The sequence below is a fragment of the Diabrotica undecimpunctata genome, chromosome 3 (assembly GCF_040954645.1).
Source record: "Diabrotica undecimpunctata isolate CICGRU chromosome 3, icDiaUnde3, whole genome shotgun sequence".
NCBI lineage: Eukaryota > Metazoa > Arthropoda > Insecta > Coleoptera > Chrysomelidae > Diabrotica > Diabrotica undecimpunctata.
The window spans coordinates 122,577,638-122,596,386 of record NC_092805.1 but is presented as its reverse complement, the minus strand read 5'-3'; the positions used below and the strand labels follow the sequence as shown (position 1 = coordinate 122,596,386).

The 18,749-nt window shown below is 33.1% G+C and overlaps 1 protein-coding gene across 1 annotated transcript in view; it reads right to left on the bottom strand.

Moving 5' to 3' along the window:
• Positions 1 to 18,749, bottom strand: part of LOC140437354 (protein big brother-like) — a 201,695-nt gene that overhangs the window by 156,119 nt on the left and 26,827 nt on the right. The gene's annotated exons all lie outside the window — the stretch shown is intronic.

Here is an 18,749-nt window from a genome sequence, read left to right as displayed (position 1 = left end):
CCGTCTCTTGCCGTCTTTACTACTCTATTTGTTGTCATTCAGGTTTATGGTCATTCCATTCTACACTTCTATTTCTTACCCAGTCCTTGATGTTCTTCACCTTGCATCTACGTTGTATATCTGTACTTCTAGCTCTGTCCCTTAGTGTTTTGTGTATGATATTTTCCGTATTAGCTTATTATAATTTCTTGATTTAACACGCCATAACTATCTTAACCTCATTTTCCCCACATCCAATCGTTGTTCTTACCTTTTTACTGCCCAACATTCAGTGACATATATTGAGGCATACTTAGTGATCTAGATTAAAAAAAATTAATCTTAGAACACCGAAACACAATAGGCTCGAAGGCTCCGTTACTCAGTACTGTTAGATTATGGGTGGGGTCGTTCTTAGAGGTGAGGAACTCAAGAAAGAATATGTACAAATAGACAAGAATAGATAAAAACAGAATATAAAAAAAAGAAAAAGGGAAGAGAAAAACTTTAAAAGAAAAGGCGCCACTGTTTTTAAATGTTCCCAATGAGTCCCAAAAAACAGAAATGGTATGTTCACAAAATGGTGTCATCAAAAATATCAAATATCACACATATCACAAAATAATCAAATAAAGTAACTAAATATCATATTAAATAAAGGAGTCAAATACCATATCAAATATATCAAATAGCATAACTAACAAGATAAACAAACTCATTAATTAGGTAAAATATTTAAATGGAACAGATATCAATAAATTTATTTCAAATATCATGCGAAAACGTGATAAGTCCTAAGTCCTCTTTGCTATGGATTAACCGTGCAAATAAAATAAAAGATAATATTAAATGATATATATACAAACAAGAATAAAAAATTTACTGATTCGTTAATCCATTCCGAATAAACATGTTTAATAGACTTATAGTAAAATTATTACTCAATATTAAGTACGTAAAAAAAATTCATCATATAACTATCAACATATATAACAGGTAATTTAAAGAAATATCTATATCCAGTCTCTCGTATCATTTTGTAACTTTCTTAACTTGAAATAACTTCACTAAAATTGGCTAATACATGTAAGGAAAAGTACTCACGCAGAATAATTCAAAGCTATAGACATATCAACTGGACGTTGATATTTGAAACACACGGGGGACTCAATGCTTAGCTGACGGTAAACTCGATTGTCAATTACGTGAGGTAGACTGGGACTACGTTAGGAGCTAACTTAAGATTAACAGTGGGCCACGTTTGGAATCAAACTCTATCTTTTTTAATTGTGCATCGTAATCGAAGCTTATATCGGAGGCCGTGGTCTAGAATTTATGTTTCTTCCCGACGTTTTCTCTACAACTGTAGCAGACATTATCAAATGCGATTCGGGAGTAAGCGCAGATGTTCTCTTCGGCCGTTCCAGTGCCTTCAGTCGCAAGACATTGTAACGCTATAAACGTCACATGTTTATTATTTTTCTTTAAATAATTATTTTGTTCTAATTTCTGTTGCTGTCATTCATTTGTTTACTTTTTGGTTTGGTTTACTATTTTTATTCTAAAAATAGTTGGCGCTGAACTCTTCTATCAACTAGATATTATGTTTAATCTTTATTCTGTAGTTCTATTTTCATTAACTCTTTGTATATTCTCCGTTTTCAGACCCCTCTTTCAGACCCATCTATTCCATAGACATATATAAAATAACTATGATCTACTCCAAGTCGATACAAAAGATTTGTTAGTTGGCAACTCTGATCTGTCATGTCAAGATTTACTTCAATGCAGAAGTGTTTTTTTTTATATCTTTCATCTATTTAAAGTGGGGTTTCTGTTCATCAACTTTTTGTCTATTTTGAAATCTACATATTTTGGGATGAGTACATATTGATATCGTTTCATAATCTGTAGTTGTAATAGTTACTTGTTTTTATACATAACCTCCAATCCACCTTTCTTTTCAACCTTATGAATTGTATATGTATGTAGAATATTTTATTTAATTTAACTAATTTACATTATATTCATTTAATTCTCCTTGCCATCTGCTAGGTTCTTTTAAAAAAAAATTTCATGGCAGGTAAATGTTTTAAATTTATACTGTTGCTAACACAAGGTTTCTTGTTTTAGTTTTTTGGCCTTATTTAAATTTTTTCTTGTTCCCCTTTTTGTGTAAGACTTCCTGAACTACGTGGTCCACTACAGGGAATAAGCCTCAATAATATGGCCGATACTATGGAGAACTCAACACCCAATGAAACTTCTTCAGCTTACATTCATGACATTCAACTACAACTGCAGTTAACACTACATTCAGCTACATGAAGCCAACGAGTTATTTTTTCAACTGCATAAGTCAACGAGTTATTCAAATACATCAATCCAACCATACAGTTTGCTATAAGTATTATTTTCAGTTGTTGTACAGGTTTAGGCAGGATTTGCTAAAATTCATTTTTAATGTATAATACATATTATCAGTCAATATCATCTTTTATTTGTCCCTGTCATTTCTCTTTATTCAGATTTGAATTTAAAATAATACGTACCTACAATTTTCTTCCAATGTTATTTGGAGTTAAATTGTTACAACGTCATAAAGCAGTGACGAAAGAAATAAGTTTTTCGATAACTTTAAAAGAAAATATTCAAGTTAATTAGACATTATTTTCAACAGTAAACAGCTAGTTAAACAAATGATTGATACATTTATTGTAGCAAACACAAACGTAAGATTATTCGTAAATTCAACCAAATTTAAAACAAATTCAACTTAACCAAACGCTAAACCTCTGCAAAATATTTTAAAATATTCAGAATAGAATCCACAAGATTTACTAGGCATTTTTAAAGATATAAAACATTTCCCATAATACAAGCGATGTGATGTTCGCACAAAACTCGTAACAAAATTTATTTATTAGTATATTAACTGTAAGAAGTAATGTTCTACAAAAATATTTTCTGCACGCAAAATAAATTTGAAGTGTAAGTGATTTGTCGATTTTATTGCAATATTGAAATAAGTCTCTTATTAATATGAAAGCGAAAATGCTTAAAAATAGAATCCTTCACAAATTCGAAGATTATTTCGTGTTATCCGGACATCGAAAAAATTAAAGAGCATCAATCACCAAGTATCTCTATATTAAAAGGGAGTGAATACAACCATGTAAAATACAAGAGTGTTAACTGGCTGCATGTCCACCCTTCTGGAGCATGACAAATCGAGTAGATATGATACTAAGCATCTTTTTGTTAAATTAATGACTGTGCCAGGTGACACATGATACATAACCGTTGATAATTGAAAATATTAATAAAAAGGGTTGTTTCTCTCGATTTTAATAAGAGATCGTTTAAAATAAAATTGGTGGTTGGTGCATGGGATAAAATATGGACTAATTAACCCGTATGATTGAAATTTCACTGCACTATACAAATAAAAAAATATATAGAAATGAATATACATAAAAGAGTTAAATCAAGTAGACGGTTTGGATATCCTTCAAATTAGCCAATACATTTTTAATTTAAATGAAAGAATAAAGAATAAGCCCAATAAAGAATGAACCCAATTTTTATTAATTAATTAATAACACGAGTCACCCCAAATTCGGGAAGGTCATCACCACAAACTCAAAAGAAAGTTTGAGCTTCTCCGGGATGGATTGAAATCATCCAATATTCAAGTAAAGGACCTCTTTATCTCACTTATCTCTTTCATATCCCACATCGAAAAAATTCGCTATATTCTCAGTAAGAAGATTTTCGTAGTATTTCTTCCAGTTTAATAGTTTAAGTCAATTGTCTAAACCTCTTGTTTTGTCTGATTTTTACATCTTAATTGTTTTCCACGCATCTGTAAAGTTTTAGTTTCCAAGGAGTTTATCAACCTCACTATATTATTTATCCCATAATACGTTTTTAGCCTTTTATACTTCTTCTTCTTCAAGTGCCCTGTCCGTTGCGAACGTTGGCTATCAACATGGAAATTCTGATCTTGTTTGCGTCGCTTCTGAATAGTTCGACCGATGTGAGCCCGAACCACTTCCGCAGATTTTGGAGCCACGAGTGTCTTCTCCTGCCTGGCCCTCGCTTACTGTTTATTTTCCCCTGGACAATCAATTGCAGTAGACGGTACCTATCGTGTCTAAATATGTGGCCTAGATATTCAAGCTTTCTTTGTTTGATTGTGCTCACGATTTCTTTCTCCTTTCCGATTCTTTGGAGTACCTCTACGTTGGTGACATGTTCGGTCCAGGATATAAAAGAATGCGTCGGTACACCCACATTTCAAATGCTTCTAGTTTTGTCGTAAGCGTCTCTGTCAGCGTCTTCATACCATATAGTAAGATCGGAAAAATGTAGCATTTAACTAGACGTAGTTTTAGGGGAAGAGACAAATCCTTGCTTATGAGGAGCTTTTTCATATTGTTAAATGCTGCTCTAGCTCTTTCTATTCTCGCCTTAATTTCTGTGGCCTGTTCCCATTTTGCATTTATGTTGGTGCCAAGGTACACATAAGATTTCTACATGGTCAATTAGTATGTCACTTATCCATAATTGTCGAGCAGGTTGTTGCTTTTTGTTTATCAGCATCCACTTTGTCTTCTTGAAGTGGAGGCTTATGCCTTATTCCTCACTAACTGAATAAACTCTTTCCATTACCTGTTGTAATTCGTCTATGGTACTGGCAAGGATCACCGTGTCGTTGGCATATCGTATATTGTTCGTTAACTCGCCTTTTATTTTTATGCCCTCATTTGCCTTTTCCATTCTATACTGTTTTTTTTATTTCATAATTATATCTGGCATATATTTTTCCATCCTTTGGTGTTCCTGTACTAAGCTCTATTCCGTAACTTTGTCTTTTCTCTCTGATGTTTTCTCTTCCATATGTTCACCAATACGGTTTAGGATTCTTTATATTTGTTTTCTTCCCTTCCCCTGATGTTTCCATAGCAGCAGCGTGCAGATACTCTTGCATTTTGTTCGCTATTCTTATTTTGAATAAGGGCCTCCGCGCTCTAGGCAGCCTGGTTGCACCAAGCAGGCTGCGGCAGCCACTCAAACCCCGACGGTTTAGGGGAGACCGCGCACTATGCTGCCAAGAATCCCTGGCTGCGGATAGCCACTAGAACGTGCCTGTTGCACCGCCAGCCCGTTGGCTGGCCAAAGCCAAAGCAAGAGAGGATTCTGAAGGGAAATGAATATGGCTGCCTTCAGTCTCCGTGCACTTGGCGTGCCAGCCAGCCATATCCCCAACGTTTTTAAAATGACTTGACACCAAAAAATTAATTCGGGAAGTTAAAAGCCGTTTTGGAATAAGAAAAAGTGATTTGAGATATATCTTCTGAAGAATACAGTAATCGAGAAGGGAAAAAACGTAATATAATATAATTTGCGAGGACGATTTACCACCCTTTTCTTTATTTTGCTTTTTTTACGAGACAAATGGTAAATAAATTTGGCCTCTTCCACGTTCATATCGTTTTATATTTATATGCGCTCTATAAAAAAACGGACACAACTGGTCGTTGATTGGCTGGTCATATATGTAGGCTGCCGCAGCCAAGCTGCCTAGTGCGCGGGGATCCTAAGGGTCTTATCATACTTCTTGAATTTAATATACTTAATATTTCTCTTAAAAACTTCCTCCATGATTTATAACTGTAATTCATAACATACTGTGGGTCTAATGATACTTTTCATACATGTCTTTGATTATATGTGTATAGTTCTGCAGCGGAATATGTGAGTCAGCGAAAAATAGTCTTTTTTGTCCGTCTTTAGTTCTCTCTGTACATAATTAGACAATATATTATGCTTCTTACGGCTTCTACATCATTGTCTACTCTAATTTAATTTTTATTTCCGCTTTATCCTATTTATGGAAGTATTTTTGTCTTTTCATGTGTATAATCAAGTAATATATTTCAGAAGTGTTAAATAATTGGTCTGATTTGCTTTTAGCTCCATACTGCAGGATGGAGCTGCAGGATGCAGGATGATGCAGGATGATCCTAGATTCTTCCGAATTCACATCATTTATTTCTAAAGGCAACGCTGCAATTGACAAGCTTCGTGATTATGAAGCTTTAACTCATTAGATATCATCAAATATAAGTTAAGTTAATTGTTTCATTTAAAAAGTTAATCTGAAGCTGGTACTAAGGTAACACATGTCCAATTCATCTCAAGTCTACTACTTCCTTAAGTTGTTTTCATAATATTTTCTCCGCCAATAAACCAGATGTCTATCGATTCAATGGCATTAAAAGTGATATAGACCATGAAAATCTTTTCGCAAAAGAAAACAATAACACCCCTCTTCATCTGTTATTTCTTTCACTTTGACCTTTTCAAGGAACCCACCCTCGTTTGTCAACTGCAGCACAATTAAAAAAATTTATGTTCTTTCGGAAATTTGTCTCCCTTGTCACAATTTCGAGACTTTTTCATGTTCGACTCGTGCTCTTCCGATATTTAAAGGTACAGTGAAAAATTCCACCAAAAGTTTAAATAAATAGAAAACTAGTTGTTTCTGTTTGGTTAATAATGTAATTCATTTAAATACCTCTGATCATTATCAATCATCAGCCAAGAAGGAATTTATGTAAAAGATATGCAAACTAAAATAATATATGAAAAAATAACCATTTAGAGCATATTTCACAAGCAACAAAACGACAAATGCAGATTAAAATCTAGAATAATATAAAAAATCGAAAAATAAGTATAAAGTTTACGCTTGTTTACAATAATTAATAGAAAGTACAATTAATAATTCGAAGTAAACCACAAAATTGTAAAAAATCTTTATTTAATGGACTCGTTTCGACATCTCTATCATCCTCAGCTATAAATTTAGCAAAAGGTAAGTAAATCTGAAATGCACAAGAATACACAACTTTATGAAAGAGCTTAGTGGACAGGCGATTATTTAATGTAAAAAATTGCTACTTACTTAAAAAAGAAATAGGCTAGGTTATCAGCACCATAGGAGATAATTGTTAAAAAGGACTCTAAAAGTCCAATAGAGTATGAACTTGGCAACTACTCAAGATTTGCCTATAGCAACACTACAATCTGCCCAAGTTCTATAACATAACTTCAGGCCGATATCCCCAACGAGGGCGATCTATACAAAACCTACAATCTGCTGGGTATTTTGGAGAGATAGGATGGCACCATTTATAGCTAAGGATGGGACCATTTATGGCTGAAGATGACAGAGTTGTCGAAACGTATCCAATGTTTTAAATAATAAAGAATTTTTACAATTTTGTGGTTTTACTTCGAGTTAGTAATTGTATTATCTTACAAACCACATTAGAGAGATACTTTTCATTATTAATAGAAAGTATTATAGAACGTGAGTTTACTTCAGTCGTCAGACACGAAAGTGCCACTGGATCTTTAAACTTTTCATACTGACAAGCTAAATTTTGCTGAAAATGTCAATTTTGTGACGCTAAAAAATATGCAAAAATGTTTATTACTTTTACCACCAGGCATTCCTCTAAAACCCCCTCACTTAGAGGGGGGGGGGGGAAACGGAAAAAAATCGATTTACCAAGAATCTGTACGCCATAGAAAAAAAATTCAAATAAAAAATGTAGCTAATATAATTTTGAACAAGAACATTTATTAGTATTTATTGTGTAGAATGAACCGTTTTCTCAGAAACAACGATTGAAGCGATCGGCGATTTTAATTGTCAGTATAGCATGCAATTTTAGTTTTGAATTTTGGCAACAAATGTGAGGCATTTGAAATATGCTTAAAAAACGCTGAATTTAAACTTTCACATTACAAACAATCTAAAACGTTTAAAACTGTTTTTTTTTTAATTACTCTAGTACGTTTTTCAAAAGTACTTAACTTCTGTTATAAATTACACCAAAAACCGTCTTGGCATTTCCCATGACGTGTGATCATTTGTAATGTGCGTTTTTACCCCACTACGAGCAGGGTTTTAGAGGGAAGTCCTGGGGTAAAAGTGGCAAACTCTTTTGCATCTTTTTTGGGGTCCCAAAATTCAGCTTGTTCTTATGATTTTTAAGGGTCAAATCTCTGACGACTGGACTATTCCTATAATTTAATTTGTAAAATAACAAAATAGGCAAATGGATATTTTTCATAAAGACATTTATATAAATGGCAATGTTTTGTGTGATACCTTAAACTTCATACTGACCGCTAAAGTTCAGAGTACTGTTCAGTAAGGTTCAAACTCACTTCACTCAATCCGAGTGGCTACTATTTTCACCACTATCTGGCTCAATAGAGACTAAAACATGTTACAGTGTAAAAAATGATTTATGACTTCTGGTGCAATTTATACATATATATATATATATATATATATATATATATATATATATATATATATATATATATATATATATATATATATATATAAGAAATACAGGATATTAGTGACTGTCGATAATATAAACAAAACAACCAGTTTATTAGGACTGCAGTCAGAAGGTTGGCCGAGATGTTAGAGAAACACTCTTGACTTTTTGTCTAGCTTTCGGAATTGTTTTATTCCTTTTTCAAGACACTGTAATATAGATGAAAAAAATGTGTAAATATTTACAAAATATCACAATTTATCAGTGCAACTTACTAGTCGTTGAGATTATTGACAATAAACTTTGACACTCAACATTAATAACACAAATATAAAATATAATAATGGACAAAATACATTCTAAAAATTTTGGTAAGGATAGTAAAACTTAGTTTATTTCATGACATCTTTTGATGTATCATTGATGTATATTATGTATCAGAGTTGAAACACACCATCAAATATACCTGCATACTTAAAAACGATGATATTTATTACTAAAAACCCAGTTTTGTGTTCCACACGGATTTTTGGTGGAATTATGTAGGTAAATGGGAACAAGATTTTTAAGTATTTAAGTGTTGGCAGCTGTCAAGAATGTTACTCTAGCGTATTAGAGATGTTTATTTCGTTTTAATATATCACTTTCATGTGTTGCAGCATGCCTCGGTAGCTTCGCATTCGAATAGAATTAAAGGATTTACAGATATTTCAATATTCAAGAATGACAACAAAAACAAAACAAAAAAGAATAGTTATTTTTTACATGTGTGATCAAACTAAACACCGCAACGATAAAATACGTGAATAATGTATTTTATATAAAAAAACTGTCATAATCCTTGATAATTATTGAAGTTATTTAGTTGGAAGGTTTTTTCGTTTGTTAAAAATAATTTTTTGCTTTTCATATTCATAGGAATTGTAACTATAATTTTTTACACATTCTAACCTCAAAAAAATTGCCGTTTAGTTTGTTACAAATAGTTTTAATTTAAAAAAAAAATATGATCTGCTTTCACAGATGTGTCATTAATCAATTTATCAAGACATCAACTTTTCTACTCGTTGTCCCATCTCATAGAAGGATCCATCCATGCATGTTCAAGTTAATCCTTATGGGCGAAATAAGCAACGAATAATAACTTGGAAAAAAATAAGGAAGTTGAACATAAACATTTATGTAGGAAGACCAAAAACTTAGAATATCTTTGAGAGAGAAAACTTTGAAATGTTTGAACTTAAAACTGGATAATAGAAACTATGTTCATTATGATACATTATCATAAATAATTATCGACCGAAAATAATAATAGCAGATGAGATATTCGAAATAGGAAAGCTACCTTTAATTAAGTACAGATATCGTATAGATGATCTTTTTTAATTTATATCTATTTATCTATCAACGTCCACCTTTACATTTTTTCATTTTAAATCAATTTAAGCAATGTTGTTCCAGCATGTTGTTTGAAATCATCTCACTAAAATGAGACTTTCTTCTTTTGTGTTTCTATCACGTTTTTCTTTCTTTTCTCTGAAAACCGTCAGTTCTAAGCCGGTAATACTGCAGCCAACGGGCTTATTGTACATATTGTACGTTCATATACACATACAAGTGCTCCGGACTTCGGGATGTCTACCATATTATGCTATCCGCCAACATTAGATGGAACTTTTATTTGGTCCCAGTATATTCAAGGCTTGCAGGGCCTGCGTAGCGCAAGCGGTAGGATGCTTGACTCGCAAGCCGGTGGTCCGGGGTTCGAATCCCACCGCCGGCAAGAACATCTAGACATTTTAAAAATGTCTATAGGCCCCAGGTCGACTCAGCCTGAATAAAAATGAGTACCTTGGGTAAAACCAGGGGTAATAATAGACGGTTGAAGCGTAGCACTGGCCATGTTACCTTCCTTGTATACCGTAGGCCCTAGATATAGCAGACTACCCTGCTATACTGCCAAAGCCGCGACAGCGGTATAAAACGGGAGACTATTATATATATTCAAGGCTTTTGCATCAAGATGATCTTCGAACCCTTCCAATAGAAGAGTGCCATTGTATAACTATAAGATCGTGATCAACAGTTTCTTAATGCAACTAGATCTGCCATTTCAGTAGCAACGTAACGTCAAAGGCTTTATGAGGTTAGTTTGAAATTAAGACGCCTTTTAAGAACGATTCCACTAACCGAGGCAAAAACGAGAAAAGGGGCTTATACTCATAACAGCGAAATTGGTAAGAACAAAAATATTGACTGGAGTTCGGCCCTGATAGCGATCAAATCTACAACGTTATCAGCTGTCCCGAAATATAGTCATTTTAAATGGTAAAAACAAATCATAATTTAATATTTTATACCTCTACTACAAATTTAAGTGCATTAGTTAGTGCTGACAATATTATCTCAAGTGAGTAGCACTTCTTTTCGTATTATTTTTGTAACAATAACAAAATAACCTTTAAATAATACCTACGTAAAGAGATAACAAAAATTCCAGTTGGGTCTTGACCAGTTTTTTGGACCGGCCACAGGACCGGCTCAACTTCTGATCAAGAAAATTAATTAAAATGACTTCATACAACAATAATACTACACACAACTCCGTTAAACGCAATTACTCAGATGTCGTAAATTATTTTAAACATCCAACAAAACAACAAGCAATAGTCATTTCCAGCATTGAAGGCACAAAAATCCATGATTACGTCGTAGCTGTTGGATCACTAGTGGGTCCAATTAATGTACTTTTTGCCTCAAGAATTGCTAACAATAGGATATGCATATATCTCTCTTCAAAAAACACTGTTGATGCTCTTCTTCATTCTTATAAATATATCGAAATAAATGGATGTCAAGTCGAAGTAAGAAGATTAATTTCTCCAGCCCAGAGACTTCTAATATCTAATGCATGTCCTACAATCCCGAACGAAATAATTGAAGAAGAATTACAAAAACTTGGTATTCACACTGTATCTAAAATGACTTTTCTTCGAGTAGGTATGTCTGAAAGTGAGTACAGTCATGTTCTGAGCTTTAGAAGGCAATCATTCATTACACCCCTGGAAAATATGTCTATTCCTGACTCTTTTACCATAACTCATGATAATACTTCCTACCGAGTATTTCTCTTCATAGACGGATTCAGTTGCTCCAAATGTAAAACCATTGGTCATCAAGAATCAGAATGCGCTAACATTTCAAACCAAACTAATTCAACTACCCTCTTAGATTCAACTCAAACCACATCAACATTATCTAAACATCATCAACCTAATGATACCCTTTCAACTCCCCTCTCAAATTCAACTCTAATCACATCGTCATTATCTAATCTTAATGAACCTAATGATAAAATATATCAATCTATGGAAACCGACCCCATCCAAAACATATCTAAAGATAATCCAAACACTTCGTCTTCTTCTTCCAAAACAACATCACCAGCTGTAAATAGCACTAAAAATACTACGGAAACCGACATCATCCAAAACATATCTAAAGATAATCCAAACACGTCGTCTTCTTCTTCCAAAACAACAGCACCAGCTGTAAATAACACTGAAAATACTACGACACCAGAAACATCAATAACCTTAAATAATACAGTCAATTCTAAACAGCTAAAAAGACATAGCATATCATCTCCTGAAATTAACGATGACAACCCAAAAACCGACTCATCCGTTTTTAATACCCCTAAACAAAATAAACCAAAAAAGAAACCCAAAACTTCTTCCAAAACCCCCCGCGAAGATGTCATCCACTCCCTAGAATCCATCAAAGACAAAATCGAAAATAGATCACCTCCATTTATACTAAATTTTAATGAAATATGTGATTTTATGGAAAATGTTTTAAACTCTCATAACCCTGAATTAACTTCTAAAGATTACTCCAATGAACCAGAGGAACTAATTCAAATCCTTAATTTTGTTTATTGTTACACCCAAAATTCTAGGTTAAGAAATAATATCACCCGACTAAAGAAAAAAATAAACCCTAACCCTTCTTCAGCTGACGAAACTGACGAATCGTCACTAGTTGAAAAATAATTAACGGATGACTAATTCATTTATAGTGCAATGGAACATAAATGGGTTTTATACCCATTATGAACAGTTAAAACTACTAATCGGCGAGCTTTCCCCTTTAATTCTTTGTCTTCAAGAAACCCACTTTAAAGAAAATAACATAAATTTAAAAAATTTTCAATGTTTTAAAAAAAATCGAATGGCTCAACAAGCTAGTGGTGGAGTAGCTATTTTCATCAGAACTGATTTGGAAGCTAAACCGATCGCGCTAAGTACTAATCTTGAAGCTGTAGCAGTCTCTATTACCTATCATAAAAAGATTAACATATGTAACATTTATTTACCACACCCTAGTAATCTAGATATGCACGAATTAAATAATCTTATAGACCAAATTCCACATCCTAAATTAATTTTAGGTGATATGAACTGCCACCACCCGGCATGGGGAAGTCACAAAACTGATAAATACGGTAACTTATTGAAAAACCTAATTGATTGTTCTGATTTATTGTTACTTAATACAGGGAATCCAACTAGATTTAATTCTTATAACGGTTCATTTTCCGCCATTGATATATCCTTATGCAGTCAATCACTCTCAACTACATTGTCATGGAACACTTTGAACTCGTTATATAATAGTGACTACTTTCCAATTTCTATAACATCAGATCACATTCATCCCCTTGATTTCCCAATATATCAGTCCTGGAAATTAAAAAATGCAAATTGGGCATCCTATCAATCCTATATCAATAATAAACTTGAAAACTTCCATTTAAGCAATGATATAAACTATGATATCACCTCTTTAAATAATATTATTATAGAAGCAGCTTTAGAAAATATAGGAAAGACAAAACCCTGTAAAAGGCAACCCGTACCTTGGTGGAATAGTGAAATTGCAAAAGCACTCTCATCTTGTAAACATGCCTTTAATAAACTTAAAAAACATAATACAGACGAATACTTACTTAATTTTAAAAAACTCAGAGCTGAATCAAGATATCTTATGAAAAAAAGCAAAAAAGATACTTGGAAAGACTACGTATCGTCCATAAATTCATCAACACCTTCACAGGTTATTTGGTCTAAAATTCGGAAACTTAAAGGTACCAACTCCTTTAGGCATATCAATGCACTAACATATAATAATGAGATCATCACCTGTAAAAAAGCTATTGGTGAAACTTTAGCCGAAGTTTACCAAGAAAATTCTAGCGACCAAAATATAACGCCGGAATTCTTATTACATAAGCAAAATATAGAATCATTCGAAATCGTTGATAAGGAATATGGTGATCCATTAAATGCTACCATAACTCTTCAAGAACTAGAATACTCTATTGTAAACTCCAAAAACACATCCCCAGGACATGATGATATTCCACCAATATTCATAAAACACCTACCTTTCAGAGCAAAAATAATATTGTTAGATTTATTCAATACCTGTTTTTTAAATCATAAATTTCCAAAACTCTGGTCTCAGTCAATAACTATTCCCATTATTAAACCCAATAAACCCAAAGATATACCCTCATCGTACCGTCCTATTTCTCTCACATGCAGCATGTGCAAAATATTGGAAAAAATTCTAAATCTCCGTCTAACATGGTATTTAGAAACAAAAGATCTCCTTACCCCATGTCAGAGTGGTTTTCGCAAGGGGCGGTCTACATTAGATAATCATATTTCACTGCAAACCTCAATCAATGAAGCCTTTGCAAACAATCAGAAGTTGATTGCAATATTTTTTGACATAACCCAGGCTTTTGATAGGACATGGAAACACTCTATATTAGCAACACTTAATAATTATGGAATTCAAGGTAACATGCTTGCTTTTATAAAAAATTTCTTAAGTAATCGTTCTATACAAGTTAGAATAAATGGAATCATAAGTTCTCCAAAAATGCTAGATAATGGAATCCCTCAAGGATCCATTTTAAGTCCAACCCTATTTTTAGTGGCTTTTAATAGCATTATAAATGTAATCAGAGCTCCTATTAAAGCTAGCATTTACGCGGATGATATTGTTATTTACACCAAATCTAATAACCTAGTTTCAGCAACAAATATATTACAACTTATGTTAAATCGACTTCAAAATTGGGCATTACAAACCGGATTCAATTTTTCTGCAGAAAAAACTCAATTCGTAATTTTTAGTAAAAATAACACTCACCATACAATTAATTTAAGATTAAATGATTTACCTATAAAACAGTCAACAGAAGTAAGTTTTTTAGGCCTAACTTTCGATAAAAAATTAAATTGGAATGTGCATATTAATAAATTACAACAAGCATGCCAAAACCGGTTAAACATACTTAAAATATTATCTAATAAATTTTGGGGTGCCGACTGTAAAACATTAATTAACCTTTACAAATCACTTATTAGAAGTAAATTAGATTACGGTTGCATATCTTACGGTGCTGCAAGCAAAACTGCTTTAAAAAAACTAAATAGCATACAATCTACAGCTTTGAGATTAGCACTGGGTGCCTTCAGAACTAGTCCTATTAGTAGCTTACAAGTTTTAGCGAGAGAACCACCTCTATATATTAGACGCCAACAATTATCCCTAAACTATATAGGGAAAATATCAGCACAGAAACAACATCCGGTATTCTCCCAAATTTGCCATCCGAATATTGGTTCTACAAAACCCACTAAAAATAGTACTCCCCTTATAGAACGAATAAAATCTTCTAACTTTGATATGGATAAGCTAAATCGATCTCTACAAGTCAGTGTAAATTTTCCTCCATAGATAATCCAACCACTTACCATTGATTTAACCCTCACAAAATACCCCAAATCAACTACAAATCCGATTTTCATTAAACACTTGTACTCCGAAGTGATATCTCATTATCCTAATCATCTCCAAATTTTCAGTGATGCCTCTAAAGCTCATGACGGACATGCTGCTGCATACTACTGTAAATACACTACTCACACTATATCCATACCTACAAATTGCTGCATCCTCACAGGCGAGACCACAGCCATTTTGGAAGCCTTAATTTTCTTCAAAACGCGTAGTGAGAATAAATGTGTCATTATCACTGACTCATTAAATGCTCTATTAGGTATAAAACAAATATACCCTACAAATCCAATATTTCGGGCTATAAAAAACGAGATAAATGTAATTCAATCAACTCGAAAAGAAGTAGCATTTATCTGGGTACCGTCGCATGTAGGAATAGCTGGAAATGAGAAAGTGGACAACTTAGCAAACACAAGTCGAATAAACTCACAATACACAACCAAAACAATAAATTACCCATATTCCGATCTCAAAAACCTAATTAAAGACCACTGTATGAACATATGGCAAGACTACTGGAAAGATTCAGGAACCAAACTATATGAGATTTATCCCCTTGTGAAGACCATCTTGAATAATCCATCCAATAGAAGGGATCAAGTAATAATTAACCGACTTAGAATTGGACACACTGCACTGACCCATAGATTCTTAATCAACAAAGAACCTTCTCCAACCTGCAGAAACTGTTCTCTCCCATTGACGGTGAAGCATATTCTGACTGACTGCCAGTACCACGAAGAAACAAGAAGAAAATATGGAATCTCAGATGACATCAAAACCACTTTAACCATAAACACTGACCATGTAATAAATTATTTAAAAGATTTACGTTTATATACATCTATTTAATGTAAATAAAATGAACTTTTGTGTACGTTACTCCACTAATAACCCTTCGTGGTTGATGTGGATTATATGTTTTTTCTAAATAAAAAAAAAAAAAAATATTGACTAGTCGCCGACGAAGTTATATGATTACGGACTATTTAAGGCTCATTTGACGATACACTGATTTGGGTAATTTATTTTACAATATTATAATTTCCTATTATGTATAATATTTACGCCTAACGATCTCTCCAGGCAATTTTACACAAAACACAGACTCAACCACGAAAAGAAGGGGGGATCACATTAGGAAAAACGCATAGGTTTACATACTATAATACATTTAATTCCTATCTTGACGTTAACTAATTTACAATTTGATTTTTATTTTTTAATATATTCAATAAACAATTGCATTAATTCTGTATTATTAATTAATCTTAAAGTAAAACTGCTATTAAGTGTTTTCGATACTTGGTACACAAAAAGTCAAAATTTACGTCCATATAACTATTCTAATAATATGACTTTAAATTTATCACGACAAAAAAAAATGTAAAGGTAGATCATGTAGAAACAATAGCCGATCAAATAGATCTCATAGGGATTGAATAAACTAAATCAAAGAGATAAAAAAAGATATTGGATAAAAAAGAATATTGAAAAAAGTTGCAGAACTAGCTAAGATGCTCAGTATAAAGGGAAGTAACGTTCAATAAATTTTCATAAAAAATATATTTTTAAGCTCCTTTTAAAGCGGCACAACATTGTTAAGCGATAGAAATATATGTATATACTTTACCATGGACGTATAAATAAAGATAGAGTCTTTATTGATACGTCCATGTACTTTACTTCTTAATTTTTTCTTTAAAAGTATTCCACACAAATTTAGACCACCCCGAAACATTTTCTGCTTCATATAAATAATACTTTATACCTTTCTCCTTGAGTACACTTCAATGTATTCTGTCAATAATTAAACTGTAAAGGTATAAGTATCTTTTTATTGAATGAATCCTTACACAAATTTCTCGTTTGTGTGTAAGTATCAGCATCCACTGCCGGAGGGTAGATGTTTTAGTTCTAGGGCTATGTAATTTATGGGTTAAAAGTAGATAATGCAGTAAATAACAGTTTAGTTAAATGAATTAAAAGAAATTAATAAAGACCTGTAAAATAACAAATATTAACGTTAAATTTAACTAATCAATTTCTTCAGAAGTTTGTTAAATATTGCCCAAAAAGTTTAGCTGTTTTCTAATACTGGAATTTGGAAACATTATCTAAATTTCAACCTTCATTAATTTTACTCTTGTTTAATAATTTAGCTTAAGAACTTTGCTTTAAACAAGAGCTATCAGGTCCTATTACACCTTTCGTGAGCCCTTTTAGAGAATCTTGGTAGAGTGGCTTTTCGTAGTCGATCGCGGCACTCTGTGAATTGAACACGATCGAGTGGAAGCTAAAAACGGCTTAACTCTGGATATTAGGTGACACCCAGGTCTCATTAGATCCTGCATGTGCAGCTCTGTCGAGACTGACTATTCGTTCCTTAGTTCTGGTTGGAGAAGAATGGACCAGGAACAAACAAAAAAAGCAAACAAACTGAATACCGTGCAAACATCTACGCTCTGCTCAATCGAGACCTCACAAAAAGCTGCTGCACTGGAAAGTAGTATTTTGCGACAAGCCCTACTACTAACCCGCCAACCTAATCTATCAACTATCGAACATTCCTATCAAACTTGAGAACACAACATTTGAGTCCAGAACATTCTAAAAACTCCATACTTCCCTTTCGTTGGTGTCCTCTGCCAATAACGAACCCACTGACGAATACATCGATTTCTTGGAGGCAACACCTCTTTTTTACAGTTCTCCAAGCCCTTTTTCTCCTCTGAAGATACCCTCCTGCGCAGGATACTACACCACCATCACCATCCAACTCCTACCACCAGAATTCAAATAGACAACAAGATCAGTACCGACATCCACAACCAGAAACACGTCCTAAAGAGGCACAAGAAGAGCCTAAACAGGAATTCCAAAACACAACAACACACAACACACTTCAGGGACGGAATACAACGAGACCTCGGCCCAAAAGAGGCTTTTGACAGCGGGCATAAAGCCCATTCGAAAGCGTCAAATGTAGATGTAGGGTATATCGAAAAGATCTTTAAAATCGTAATGTGGAAGAGCGCCCACGAGACCAAACGACTCCCTTATCTCTTTATTTAAATGACCTCCTGAACTAGGTTTAACGTACTTTATGTCGTTTTATCAATATAATTTTACACTAGCAATTAGTCTGACTTTCAGGCAATAGATTTATATTTTTAGCAAATAATCGTTCTTTTGACTATCTTTCAATCTTTCACGTATCTAAATATAAAAAGAGATACCAAATTCCTCCATTTGAAACATTTAAAAAAATACCAAGTAAAAAAATAAACAATAAGTAGACAAATTAGAAAAATAACAGGTCAGAAAGTAACAATACAACATATCATTAAAACATTGTACCAGGCATTGAAAATAAGAGTAGAAAGGAGATAACCAGAAAAAAGTATTGAAAATTATGCAGAAAGGATTAAACAAATTGAGAAAAGAATCAAGTGTTAACTTTATTTTTGCTTTCATTGTATTTATAGTCACCTTCTTCAACTCTGTAAGTATCTCTTTAGT